This window comes from Megalops cyprinoides, chromosome 11, assembly GCF_013368585.1.
Source record: "Megalops cyprinoides isolate fMegCyp1 chromosome 11, fMegCyp1.pri, whole genome shotgun sequence".
NCBI lineage: Eukaryota > Metazoa > Chordata > Actinopteri > Elopiformes > Megalopidae > Megalops > Megalops cyprinoides.
Genome location: NC_050593.1, coordinates 6,704,321 through 6,718,974, shown reverse-complemented (window position 1 = coordinate 6,718,974; position 14,654 = coordinate 6,704,321). Strand labels below are relative to the sequence as shown.

Genomic DNA, 14,654 nt, shown 5'->3' with positions numbered 1-14,654 from the left:
GCCATAGGCTCATTATTTTTGCTTTACCGCCAACGCCTGTTGTCTGTCTCATAGCAGACTATTCACTTCACGGTTTGGAGATGGGGTATGAATGGGGTATTCCTCTCACTGTTAGACACCAGTCTTGTCTTGTCTCTCACACAGTGATGCACCAGCGTAAACCTCAAACACTCTCCTTCTCCCTCTCTCTCTCTCTCTCTCTCTCTTTCAGACACTCTCACTCGCACTCTCCATTTGATTCCATTCAAATCTTTTAAATGCCATGAATTATATGGCTGCGCATGTTGCCAAAGCTTGCATAACCGAAAGGCCCCAACTGCGTGCGGAACAATATGAATATTAATGTTCTCTTTATACAAAAATAAGAATGCAAAACAATAGCAGCGTGATACATAAATCAGTCTCTCTCTCTCCCTCTCTCTATGGGCCTGCAGCTCTGAGGAGGGTGAGGTGGGGGGAGCAGCTCTCATTGATCACCTGCAGCTCTGCAGAAGGAAGTCAGGAGCTGGTGCTGGTGTGGGGGTGCGCAGTGTACAGGCAGTGTGTGGGGAGTGGGGTGGGAGGGGGGTGTTTCCGTCACGGTGTGAAACCAGTGCATTCTGGGAATGTTTGATGGTCATGTGCTTCTGTATACTAGGTAAAGCATTTTGAGAAGTGAAAGTAATCCATCTAACGTTCCCGATGAACTGCAGGGCAACAGCAGCTAGGACGTACCACAGTGAACCAATAAAACAGCTTGTTGCAACTCAGAGGTCAAAAAGCCCCAGTAATGGAAAGGATACAAGTGAAGTAGGATTGAAGAGAAGCAGTTTTCTCTGTTTATTTGCGGCTGAGAAGGAAAAAACTGCAGTCCTCTAGCAGCTGGTTCTCGCCAGTGAATGTAAACAGTGGATGGCATTCCATCTCAGCCACAGCAATAAGGAAGTGTTTCTGCATGAACGAGGAATTACAACACATAACAGCAGACTTTATTCCATCTATCTTGTCCAGAAATACTATTTCTGTAATTTAACATTAGCAGACATCCTTTAGTAGCTAGAGGAATCTGTGATGTCGGTCCTGGAGGGCCTCACTGCCTACAGGGCTAATCTACCCTGCTCCTGGAGGGCCGCAGCATCTTCAGGGCTACTCAGTTGTCTTCATTGCATCAATTGTCTAGGCTTCCCCAGTTTGGAGAGTTAATGGTTTAAAGACCTGCTGGATTGGGACTTTCCATAGTTAAATGTCTCTGCTCTCGAGTGAAAAAGGAAGTCCTGTGTCTTAACCCCAGTTTAATCAGTGCTCACCCTTTCCACAGCAGGGCTGTCTAACTCGTTCTTCGGCTGGAGTTCCCTCTCGCTGGCTTTCGCTCCGCTAGTAGAGCAGCTGCGGGGAACATCATGGCCGTCAAATTGCACACCGGCGTTTTCACATTCAGTCACATCTGACGGTGGGTGAGATCACTTTCTTATGAGCGGCGGGTGAGTCATCCTCGAAGTGCCTGGAAGCCCTCTGGATGGCTCTGGTACTTCCTGTGCATAGGAGCATAGTGCACCGGGGGGTGTTTGACACGTCTCGACGGCGAACGCGTTAACCAGCGGCAGTCCTCAGCATCAGATAAGGGCTTTGGTGCAAGAGCAACCATTTTCTGTTTCTTTTTTCTTTTTTTCCACAGTATCTCCATTCTCTCAATATCATTTATTCTCAGTCGGCATCCTTTTTGTGATGTGAAAATACTGTGCCTCAGAGAGATAAATGTCAGTGCAGCCGACTGTGGGGTTTTTTGTGTTTTTTTTTTTTTTTTGGTTGTTTCAGTCTGACAGATGTCTACTTTAAGACAAGGGCTTTGAAAACTTGAAACTAAACCCAAAGTATCTGTACAATCAGTTTTCGAAATATTAAACAGTTGCATCAGTTTGGTATATATGCGGCGACAGCAGAAACACCACTTCTTGCTTGCATGCACAGTGTGAATTCTGCAGCTGATGACAGCTAATGTCTGCTATCGAGAACATGTCAGAACGGTACTGGCGTGACGGTGGTGATTTCGTTTTTCTCACAGGACCTTTAAATAAGACTTAATTGCCTGTAAAGGCCCCAAGTGAAATGGGAGATCTTGGTCGATTTGATTGGAGCACCATTGCAGGAGTGGCCAGACTGTGTGACACTGTGGAAGGAGGGCCAAGATTGACACAGGGTGATTAGACAAGACGCGTGTGCTTCCGCCCTGTAGCCGCGTGACTAGCCCGAGCCCCACGTTGCCATGGACACGTAACACCATCTGCATTCACCCCAAGATCATGAGAAGAGCCTGGCCAAACTGTCACGCTTATTCAATTCTGTAACATTGGCAACGGCTGTATAATAATCCTGGCACTAAAGATGATTGGGCTCTCCATATCCTCTGGTGAAATTAGGCTTGGCCTTCATAAGTCATTCTTCAGTTTGTAGTAAGCAGAGACTGATACGATGGGAATGTGTGTTCCCTGCCCACTCACCTCACTATAATTCACTATAATTGCATCACCAGTAGGGTAATGGAGTCCTGCCTTGATCCAGCCCATCTCCATTTCGGTCACTTGGTGGGCTCCAGGCGTGTGTGCAGTACGTGTCTATGCTGTTACAAAACCGCCTCCACCAGGCCACTTCCCTTTAAAGACACAATGCCCTCAGGGAAGGAGGCTTGTACACCGCAGCACTGGGGCTGACCATCAGTCAAGGTGCTGCTGCATTGGCCTTTGTGTCTTCTTTGTTCTCAGGAAGTGTGGCTTTTTGTTCTCTGTCATCGCTGCGGCCCACTTTGCACTTTCACTTCTTGTCAGTGAGAAAATACAAGAAGGTGTGTTAACACGGAACAGCTCAGATGTTACCAACACTGTTTGACCTTTGACCATGAGACGGTCGTTCATGCTCACGCATTTGCCCCCCCCCCAGAACACCCCCCCCCCCCAACTAGATCAGAAACCCCTACAATCCACTGCTTGTGAAGAGGAAGGGGCCCTCAGGGACTTCCTGATTTGCACAGGAAGTGGCAGTGCAAAGACGGAGGTGAAGACCGCAGTAGGCACGCTACAGTGTCCAGCGCCACCTCCACCGCCCACCCTGGAGTGTGTGGCTGTCGCGTTGTGGTCTGTCTGGCCTGCTGACGGAGCGCAGGCTGCCGAAGCCAGCGTAATTTCCCTGTGCGAGCTCCGTTGTGGTCAAGCAGCTGGGGCCCCGGGCCCCTGTGACCCGTTACTGCCTGAGAAATCGCATGCACACAAGACGAGCTCACTAAAGCACTCGGACTTTAACAGACACAAACGATGGTTATGCTGATCAAAAGTGAAAACTGGAAATCCAAGATGGAAATCCACTGGCTTCTGGGCTGTGTTCCAGCTCAGGCTTTAATTGCTGAATAAGAGCCATTGATTGCATTGGATCTTTCATCGCCGATACTCATCCACAGTAGGGCTGGAGCCAGGCCAGTAAGAGCTGGAGCCAAAGCTGGCCGGGCTGGAGTACCACGGCTGCTTTTCCACTGCGATACCCACAATCACAGCTGGAGCCTGTTACATCACCGTGAAGGCTGGAATCTCTGCAGATTGACATGGCTGGGGCTGACATTTTTCTCATAAGAATGTATTATTTTTATTGCTGAACATAACATCACCCCATTGCTGATCACAGATTGCATTATTTTTTTTTCTCACTAAGGTTGTTTGCTGTGGTCAGCAAAGGGGTATAATGAGCCAGCCTGGTTTCAGCTCTGCAGTGGAAAAGGGGTCTAATGAGCCGAGTCATTATTTACCTTGTAGCAAGAGGTAATGAACAGGATGCTGTGTGTTCGCGCTCATAATATGCTCCAAGCCGAGTGAACTCGCACTTTTTTGTATCACCAGCACAGACCAGTCTCAGTGCCACCTCATGGTTCCATCTGTGTGCAAACAGCACTAATCTTTATACCAAATAGAGTCACATTACAAACAGACTCATGACAGTTTGGATGACACAGAAGGCAGAAAACTTTGGTGTTTATTAGCTGAGCATGCATATGCACAAACATGCACAGGGGGGGATGGACCCTTCAAGTGCTGGAGCACGCGTGGTGCTTTGTTCAGATCCTCACATAAAGCCAGACTGGGTGGCTGCCTGTGGTCAGCAGTCTTTCTGCTTGCAGTGTAGCGTTGCATCCACGGCGGGCCCCGACGCCTTCCCTCCGCGCCTCGGTCATGCGAGGTGATGCATTTAGCAGGTGGTCTTGTTGTTCGCCCACTTTGCATTGCAAATCTCGCACCCCCTCCCGCCCTCAGCCCCCGCCCCCAGTGCTGTTCCACCGACATCGTCGGAGCGTTTCCATTGGACGCTCCTTTCTTCCCGCCGGCTGGTGGGGCATGCAGCTCGAGCAGCTTGGTTGCTATGGTTTCACGCCAGTTGCCTCCCAACCCTTTCAGGCCCGCCTACTTCCAGTCTCTGGAGGGAACGTAGGCAGCAAACCTGGAAGGCTCCTAATTCCTCCCCCCTATTTGGCGTTGTTGTTTTACAGGTACTGGTTTGAACTGTCTGTGTTTAAATAGTTTACCTGTGAATGCTTCAAGGAGCTCAGATGTTCAGTGCTTGAGCACTTGTTCTAATTCGAGCGCTCATGTTCTTGAGTGCTCATGTCTCCCTCTCATACATAGGTTATATATACATATATACACATATAATGTACATGCATGCAAGTGCATACACATGTGCAAGTATATGTACTGTACATGTGGTGGTGTTCAGTGCAGTTATGAATGAGTGAACTGTGTAGAGAGACCGATCCCCTCAACTGTGATGGAGAGTCACAAGCCTGAACTTTGCAGGAAAAACTCAGCCATATGGTCCCACGGAGGAGTGAGATTTTCTCCTCAGGCGATGTAACATGGTGCTGAGACTGGACTGTGCGCGTGTGTGTGTGTGTGTGTGCGCACGTGTGCGCGTGTGTGTGTGTGCGCACGTGTGCGCGTGTGTGTGTGTGCGCACGTGTGCGCGTGCGTGTGTGTGTGTAGCAGGATGGGGGATGGGCGTTGCTCATTTTCATCTGAAAAGGATACATCTGGTCTTGCCTCAGCGGGCACTCGTTCACGCTCTAATCTCAATATTCTTTACCTCCTGAAGGGGGGCACATTGTTGTGATATAAACAAGTGACCTCCTCCCTCCCACCCTCTAGCCTCATGGGAAGGGATGGCGTCCCTGGGCCGATGATCAGAGCCTCCATGTTGGAAGCCATCTGGAGGGCCAGAGCACTCTTTAATTAGAAGCACAGAGACACAGGGGCGGGCCGCCCTCGTGGGAAACTCCCAGAAACACTAGTTTCTTAAAGAGACAGGACACTAGTTACCCCACTGCGAGAGAGGGCCCCACATAATGCGTTGTGCTTTACATTGTTAGACCACTGTTCCCACGCCTGTCCCACATGTATTTAACATACTAAACTGTGTGTTGCGTTATTATATTGTATGTAAGGGTACGGTACGGTATTGGTGGATTTCTCCAAATGCGGTGGTCTCTGGACTGTCTTCTTTGTGATATGACGTGCAAACTGGGTTTGAAGAAAGCATGTTGCTCATGGTTACATCAGCAGGCACCTGACCTTTGCATCACTAGCAGCACTTTGATTGCTGTTCCTTTTCTCTGCCCACCTCCTACATCCACTGTGTTGGGTAGTTCAATGAAAGGCTACTTCACACTTGACATGAAGGCCATGAAACACAGAGCCAGTGGTTTCAGTCGTGCTCAGCCAGTCAGTAGCGTCTTGATTTGTGGTGGAGAACACAGCGTTTAGGGTAATGCAGACCTACAAACTGATAGTGGTGAAGGGTGAAAAATCCATCCTTTGCTATATCTATACAAAGAGACAGGTATATAAATCACTGAAGTGTCATTATTAGAAACATCTTCACTTAGGCTTCGGAACACTACCTGTCAGACGTCTGTATAGTTACCTTGTTTATTGAATAGCCATAATAAGTAACCAGTCAAATAAGTTTTGGGTTAACCTTGTCAGAGGGTCTTACCACAGATATCCGATATATTGACCAGATAGTCAGCTCCATCTCCTGTATGTTTACAGTTCTGTTGAGTATCAGTGGCCTACTTACATTTAGGTATGAGTAGGGCTGTGCGATATGACCAAAATCTCATATCCCAATATAGGTCATTTCATATCCCGATAACAATACATATCATGAGCACTTTTTCTATCAATTCAATGAATAAATAATTTATATAAAATGACCACATGGAAAGGCCTATTTCCTATTACATTTTTAATTATATACTCGACAAATAAAAGGTACTTACTCATATTTGATTATTTTTCTTTTATTTTTGATTATTTATTTTTTTATTTAGAACCTTTGTGCAAATTTTCAATGAACCCTTTCGCACATACAGTCACACCAGTGTGATTAGCCGTTTAGCATGTATGCTAAAACCGGTGCGATTAAAACACTAGATTGGAAAAATTCTAGCTAATTTTAGCTTTGAGGAAACTGTGATTTAACTTTAAAAAATATAGCAAATTCTAACTGAAAACTATGAGAAGCTTAATAATAACGCTAATGAAAACATAACGAACCATGTTACATAACACGCGCGACATAGCATAAAAATAAGTTACGTGTGAAAGGGTTAAGCATGTAACAAAATATAAAATATCAACGTGTAAAATACAAAAAGGTAAATGGAAAACAATTTTCAACTAAAGTTCTGTGTCGTGTTCACTCTCCTCCATGTTTGTGTTGCCTTCATGCACATTTTCTGCCTGCATCCGTGCCAGGTAGAAGAGTGCAAAGTCCAAAGTCCATTTGGTAAAGTCCAAATGACAAAAAATATTGCCGTAAAATGTGTGATTTGCGACACAACAAAATAAACGATAGATCATAATATGAAACGATAGACGTTTTTCTGTCGTCACACGATATATATCGTCATATCACACAGCCTTAGGTATGAGGTTAAGAGAAGGCTGTGTGATGAAGAAAAGAGAAGGCTGAATGATCTATTCTTTTCATGTGTCACATGTTTGGGGAAAGCACAACTCTCACTGCTGTGTCCAGCCCTGGGGAAATCCTGTGTTATGCTGCAGTGACTTCTGGGTATTCTGATCCCTGATGTACTGTGCAGGGCAGTTAGGGTCAACCACATGAGAATAAATTTGGGACAGACAGTGTGTGTGTGTGTGTGTGTGGACTGTTGTTATAGGAGGATAAGTTTATAAACCTTGCTACCTTAACATTTACCACAGCTACCAGACTGACAGTAAAGTGGTTTAAATTATGTGTTTAACTCTCACTGTTATGCAGTAAGAATGCAAGGCACCATAAAACAGGATCTTGCATTTATTAATGAGGGCCCCCAGGCATAAAATAATACGCATCTCATTCAGAGAAGGAACCAAATAAGGGCAGTTTTCATTGCTTTGTGTGTGATGTGAGTAATGCAGCTTGCTTCTTGGAGTAGGTCTCACCTAGTCCTTCTATAATTCTTATTCTTTCATTCCTCTTTAGTTCTCTGAGTGGCCGTCGTGTAATCGGTCTCAATGGGTTGGTGTCCCTGAGTCTCCACCCCCATGACATCAGGCTCTGAATCCCAGCATGAAAATGAATTGTCTGCGAATCACACAAATTTTTGGCCTTGAAGGTTTTTGCCTAATTTGACGTTTTTCTTTCCCTTCCTCCAGCTCGTGTTTGGAAAGCTGCACCCGTCATTCCTCCCTTCCCACAGTGCACTGGGGTTTGAGTGAAGCCCCCCTCCTCCCATGCTCCCCCAGTACTGACAGAAATGTAAGTAGGGCGGCGTGAGCCCTGACACCAGGCCTGAGTGTGTGAGTGTGTTTGTCCATCTGCATGTGTTTGTGCTTCTGTGGGTGCATTTATCTGTACTTGCATTTATGTAAGTATATATACATACACACACACAGATATGTGTATATATCTAAGTATATATATATACACACACACACACACACACACAAATACACACTAACAAGGACAGAGTGTTCCAGAGAGCAACTCATAAACTACGGTTGGCCTCTGTTGCCACATCTGCCAGTGGAATATAAAGTGACAAATAAGTACATATGAACATATGATGACGAGAACAGGCCAACTAAGCTCGCCATTTCTTAAATAAAGAGTATCCAAAACTGCATCAAGTCTAGACTTGAACACAGCAAGGGTCTCTGCCTCAACTACATGACCTGACAAACTATTCCATGTATTGATAACATGTATTCCATGTAAAATAATATTTCCTTATATCAGTGCGGAACTTACTCTTAACTAGTTTCCATTTATGTCCTCTTGCTTTACAGACTGAACTCACCCTAAAAAATCTATTATAGTTAACCTTATTGAGTCCTTTTATAAATTTAAATACCTCAATTAAATCACCTGTAAGCCTCCTCTTGCTTAGTCTAAATAGGTTAAGTAACTTGAGTCTTTCCTCGTAGCTTTTATATTTCATGCCAGGAACTAATTTAGTTGCCCTTCTTTGAACCTTTTCAAGAACTTCGATATCTTTTTTATAGTGCAGTGCCCCGAAACTTTACACAGTATTCCAAGTGAGGTCTGACTAAGGCATTGTATAATTTCAATATAATCTCTTTAGATTTATACTCAGTACTTTTGGCTATATATCCCAGCATCCTGTTGGCCTTTTTTACTGCTACAGCACACTGCCTAGATCCTGTTAAGCTTGGGTCAACTATTACTCCCAAGTCTTTTTCAAATTGAGCACATGATGCACATGATGCAGTCTCTCTCTTCCACTCTCATCCCTCTCTCCCTTTCACTATCCTTACTCTGTCTTTTACTCTCCTCCCTCCCTCTCCCTCTCCCTCTCTCTCTCCTCTCTCTCTCCTCTCTCCTCTCTGTCTCCTCTCTCCTCTCTCTCTCGCTCTCTCTCTCTTTCTCTCTCTCCCAACAATTATTTGGCGCTGTTTTCTCATTTACGATCATCAGCAGTGTGCATTGGGGTAATTCAGGGCACTGATCTCTCATTTATGGCTGCAAGTCACTAGTGAAAATGTAGAATTGCAATTTTGCCTGCAGTTTTTTCAGGACAAAATAGTGTCATGTTTAGCAGTGTGACCTACTCCCACGAAGTCCACTTGTCAATTTTATTTGACAGCACTTAAAAAAGGTAAAACCAAAAGCCATTAAAATGCAGACAGTACACTGCAGCTTTTAGGAGGAGCTTTGAAGGGTTTCATTTGAAATTGCCACTCACTGTGAAAAGTTTATTGTTATATTTTGTCAGTATATGTTATATATTGCAAGTATTGTTTTGCTGTATATTGGCATGCTTTGATTTAAAATGTCTGCTTTGGGTTTTTATAGAAAAAATGAAGCTCAAGAGAGCATCAGAAAGATCGTATCAACCGAGGAGAAAACTGTAAATTTATAAAATTGCTTTAGGTGGAGAATTGCTTGGCTGGTAGGAAATACAAAGGGAAGGATGGTGTTGTTATAGAGCGAGAGTGAGAGGGGGGTTGTGGGAAGGGACTTTAAAGTGTCACGAGTGTCGCTGGGACACGTGTGCCCAGCGCATCTTCATTCACAGCGTTATCTAAAGCCTGATGCATCCCCTCGGTGCGCACGCCTCACACGGCTATACGCAGTCTGTGGTGCTGCGGCGGCGCTCTCCTTCACAAAGCCGGAATAGAAGCCAGCGGTTTTATAAAAAGATTTCCGTGGGAGAAGAGGAGGGGGCAGAGAGCAGGCGATGGAAAAAGTCTCAGGCACCGCTCAGCGCGTCCACTCGTGCACCGGCTCCTTATTTAATCAGAGAGTGATTTAGAGGCAGAGCACAGCCGAGCTGGTGCCATGGTTTCGGGCTATTCACTCGGGGTGAAGTGATGTGTGAGATTTAACTGGAGGCTGCGTTGAAGCTGGCGGGGAGGGGGGGGGATCTGTGGAGCTGACAACCCGCCAGCGGCGGGAGAAAAACTGGGTTTGCCCTTTTACGGTCAACAGGGATTATCGGTCTTCTTCTCTGGAGACAGAGAGAGTGGAAAAAGATGGCAGACGAGTGCAACGCAGATCCAGGAAGGCACTGCGTTAAATAAGGAGCCTTGCAGGGAAAGCTGTTTCTCCTCCTGAATGAGTCGGCAAAGAGCACTGAGACCTGTTCTTTGTGGGTCTCGGGTCCTGAGAGTGGGGCCATGTTAGCATATAAGAATATTAGTTATTATGGGTGTTTTGCTCTCCAGTGTAATCCTTGAGAAGAATTAACCCAAAATCTAATTATCAATATAGCAAGGGGCACTCTTTAAGAGCTGTAATTACCATGAGAGCTGTCTCCCCCTGATGTTGCAAAGAGGCAGTTGTATGGACACCCCACTCGGCCCTTGTCCTTGTCCCTCCACATGAAGCCCTCTGTCATTGTGGAAGTGAACTGAAAATAGACCAGAGGGCCTTTATGGTTTATGCTTTCAGGTTACTGAGATTTACTGATAGATACCCCCCCCTCTATTCAGAATTCTCCTGAATTCCACTAATGTTTCCTCTTGTGCCTCATATATGCTGTCACTTTGTTATGTTTTCATCAGTAAAAGCATTAGCTACTAGCCCTCTCAGTTTGTTACTAGTAAGTAGTAACTAAATTGCAAATGATGAACTCTGTAGGTTCTGGATGCCATCATTTGTATCTCAATAAAAAGAGAATGCTCCATTGATTAATATAAGCAAGAATATACATCAAAGAATGTAGAAAGATCTACAAAACATGTGTGTTCACAGCATTTAGCCATCTGGCTAGCCAGATCTAATATTACAGCTAATTGTAACTAATTACATTTGCATATGTTTTAAGTAGAAATCACATGTCTAGCTATCTTGCTACCTTATGAATATTTGCATAGCTGGCTTAGGACAGTCTTTTGACATCTCATCTACTTTCAGTAGAAGTAATGTGGCAAATAAGGAAGCTGGGAAGCTATGCTTTATAGTTGCGTTTGTCACTGTATGTTGACACCTGTAACCACTTTGATCGCTGACCTTGTTTTGCTCAACACTAGCTAGAGGTCCCAGCTGGCCTGATGAGATGAAAGCTATCCTCTGTACCAGAATTAGATGCTTTCATTCACATGACTTGAAAATCTGGACTGGCCTCGACTACCAGACTTGGGCGAATCCTCTCATTGTTAATTTTTTTTTTACCACCTGTCTTTAGGTGAACAGAAACATCAAAAATGCTGTATGGAACGTGGAAGGTTTCAGTTTAGCAGATGCTTTTATCTAGAGTGATTCCATTTATGCAGCTGGATATTTACTGAGGCAATGCATATGTTGAGTAACATGCTTGAGGGTACAGCAGTGGCCTACCTGGGGATTGAGCCAGGCAGTCTTAGGGTTATGAGCCTTGTTCCCTAACCGCTGCTTGAACTCGCAAAAGGGGCAAAATACTCTTAGCCGTCATGTCCGCTCAGATGTCAGGCACAAAGAAGTCCCTGTCCTCGTCCCCACGGTAGGGTACAGTCAGGCCCAGAGGGCCACTGTCCCGTCTGGTGTCTGCCGCCCCTGTCTGCCCTGAGTGACTAAGGATGGGGCATCACAATGCAGAACCAGACTCAGGACAGCTCACCCGAGACTCTGATTTTGGGGTGTTGAGACAGGAAAGGAGACATCTTACCCAGTGTGGCACCAGTAAATGATGACCTTCTCTGGGGAATGACCCCTATAGACAGAGGGGTGGTTAGGCCCTGTGGCGTGGATGTTGGGTCATGTGTAAGTGATTAGTGCTGTACTTTTGTCAGAAGGCAATCTCAGGTCAAAAGCCTGGCTCACAGGTGAGATTGGATGTGCAACCCCTAGTAGCTGTGTTTCCAGTATCAGGCCAGACCAGGGTGAGCCTGGACTCACCTTCTGTTCTTCTCTCCCCTGAAGGGGAGCTGCAATTAGGGCTAACTGTTCAGCATAGAGCATTGCTTTTACTACATAAGAGTTCTAGTGCAACTGTGTCTGAAGTATGATATGAATGGGTAAAATACAGTAGTTTTCTTGCTTCTAATGCTTCATTTTTCTGTTTTTGCTGTTGCAGAGTTTGTGGGTGTTTTCACAGCCTGTCTGTTTCCTGTGAAAGAAAAAAACATTTTTTTTTTTTTTACAATTAATGAATCAAATAATGGCCTATAAGCTAACCTAAGCCTCATTGTTATTAGTCTTTAATCTGGCAAACACATTTAAACTTGAGGTAATCTACAAGTGTAGAGTTCTTTTCAAAGAACACTACTGAAGAGACTATATGTGTCAAATTTATTCCGTCAAAGTAATGCTGACTCTTTCAACCTCCACAGCTCAAGCATTCTTTCTGAGCTTTTTTAGCATTCAGAATCAATAGATTCTTTTTCATCACAAAACTGCTTTGAAGCGATTGCCACAATATTGCACACTGCAAAATGTGTTCTTATTTTCTTGTTCGAAGATGATTTCCCTTGAAAAGGGAGTGCGTGAGATAGAACCTCTTTATCTTTTTCTTATGATAAAAAATATTGCACTTCACTGCATCTCTCCACTCACACAAAGGGTTTCTTATAATGCAAAAAGGCTCAAATAAATGGGGCTGGATCATAATTTCTAGGTAGACATAGACTACGTAATGTGAAGCATTGTCTTATTGGAATGTCGTATAAGTACAGTGTTTTGTTGTTCCAGCTCAGACCATTCCATGGCTTTTAACTCTGCTAAGTCTTTCTCCTGAGGCAACTCTTGGCCCAAAGAAAAAGTAATTATCTGCATTTAAAGAAAGCATTCCATCTCCATTTCAGTAGCTGGGAAGCCAGGCAGACCATTATAGATGAGCTCTTTATTAGGAGCTATTTTTAGGGTTTGCCTCCACGAGAGGGAAAAGTGAGGCAGGGCGCATGGATTGAGGGTGAAATCAGACCTTTTTCCCCCAGAACAAAACCCAGAACATCCTTCTCATTGCTGCTGTCTTTTTGCTGCATAGTCAGATTGGCCACCCTTGCACAGTTGATTTCAGAGACTTTTTTATAACGTCTTTTAAAGAAATAAACAATGTTGCATTGTGTTTATTTCATCTACTTGATTTCCAGGATGTACATAATTTGTATGTTCCAGCAAAGGGGCAAGAAGGCAGAGAGACACATATAATGGGTGGAGAGATGAAAGAAGATCAATGTTATGAGGCTAACAGAGGATAAGATGTATATCGCAGGTGTAATCAAGCTCTTAAATACAAGGCGGGCGTGCTTAAGTAAGCCATATAAGGTTAAAAAGGTTGTAGCCATATAATCTTTATATGGTGAAGTACACAAGCACATGTGAACGATAAATTGCTCAGAATGAAGGCAGCCTTCTGAGGGCTTTGTGAGGCCTATATGCCTGTCATCACCGCGGCGTGATGCCATCTTTGCAGGGCGTTTGTTGTACCCTGGCCTGTTATGCAGCTGCGACTAAGCGAAAACACTCCCCATCTTTGATGAGGGGAAGACAGATCTCATTTTGGCTGATGTGTGTGATGTCTTCCACAGCTAATTACATGCCACCTCCGCCATGATTGCCTTTTGTGCCTGGTTAAACATTTCCATTTGCATTCATTTGTTTGGCAGATTGCTCTTGTCCGGGGCAACTTGCAAACCGAAGTGCATCATTTAGCAATCGTGCTTACCAAATGATGTACAAGCCTCAATTTTCTGCATTTCAATCGTTTACAGAGCTGAGGCTATGCCATGTCCCTTCTATTACAACAACAATGACCAATCACAGTATCAAACCTGCAACCTCCTAGTTACACACCCTGTTCTTAAATGGGGGCTAGGACACATTTTGGCCTGGGGTCCTTTATAGCCTGGCTGAAAGATTTCAGGGTTTATTTGAAGATGCCGACTGGCAGGGTCTCCTCTCTTATAAAAGGTGAATTTGTTGTTGTACAGAGTATGCCTTCTTCCAGACATGAAGACCCTCCACCCCACCCCTTCCCTTGACCTTGTTTATAGGCTCGGTAGTCACACTGATCCAGGACCTCTCCCACCGATTGTGCTCTGCGTATTGATTCCATGTTTGCGCCACTGGATTTTTACAAAGAGCGAATCAGGTTAAGCACCTTGCCCGGAGGAACAACAGCTGAGCCAGTCGCATGAGTTCCAGCTGAGAGGTCACATGTCCCAAGCTCTGTCGCTCTGTCGTGTTAGTGGGCTTCCTTTCTCCCAGAGGAGCGATGGTATGACTCCACTCTGTTCCCTGCTTCTGTTGAGGTCCCAAGTCCTAGGGCGCTCGCCATGCAGACTGCGGTCATGGGCCGTCCTGTGGCTAACCAGGGTGAGCTGGGTGGCAGGACTCTGCCGGAGGAATCTGAGGATTTCATAAAAGGAAGAACTCTTCTGCACAGTGAGACAGTCCAGTAATCAGGGTTGGGGGTCGAAATCCTGGAGGGGCCCTAGTGCTACTCTGTGGAAGGCACTGGACCTGAATTCCATTCTACATGCCCTGCATTATATCCTAGCGAATGATATGTACAATGTAGACCATATGGGTTTCCATGGATAAGTATGTCTGTTAAAAAAAATAATAATAATTTAGTGTCAGCCAATCTCTGATAAGCCCTCATTTAAACCGCTCAAAAATTCAAGCGCAGATTATCCTTTTCCGTCAGTGCAAAGGGACTGGTCTCTTTTGTGTGTGGAAACCTGCAGCTGTGT

The 14,654-nt window shown here is 45.0% G+C and overlaps 1 protein-coding gene across 4 annotated transcripts in view; it reads left to right on the top strand.

Moving 5' to 3' along the window:
* inpp4aa (inositol polyphosphate-4-phosphatase type I Aa) overlaps positions 1 to 14,654 on the top strand; it is a 58,745-nt gene that overhangs the window by 7,963 nt on the left and 36,128 nt on the right. For all 4 annotated transcript variants that reach the window (XM_036541184.1, XM_036541183.1, XM_036541181.1 and 1 more), the window contains exon 2: positions 7,674 to 7,776. The gene's annotated coding sequence lies outside the window, so the exon portion shown is untranslated. The remainder of the gene's footprint in view (positions 1 to 7,673; positions 7,777 to 14,654) is intronic.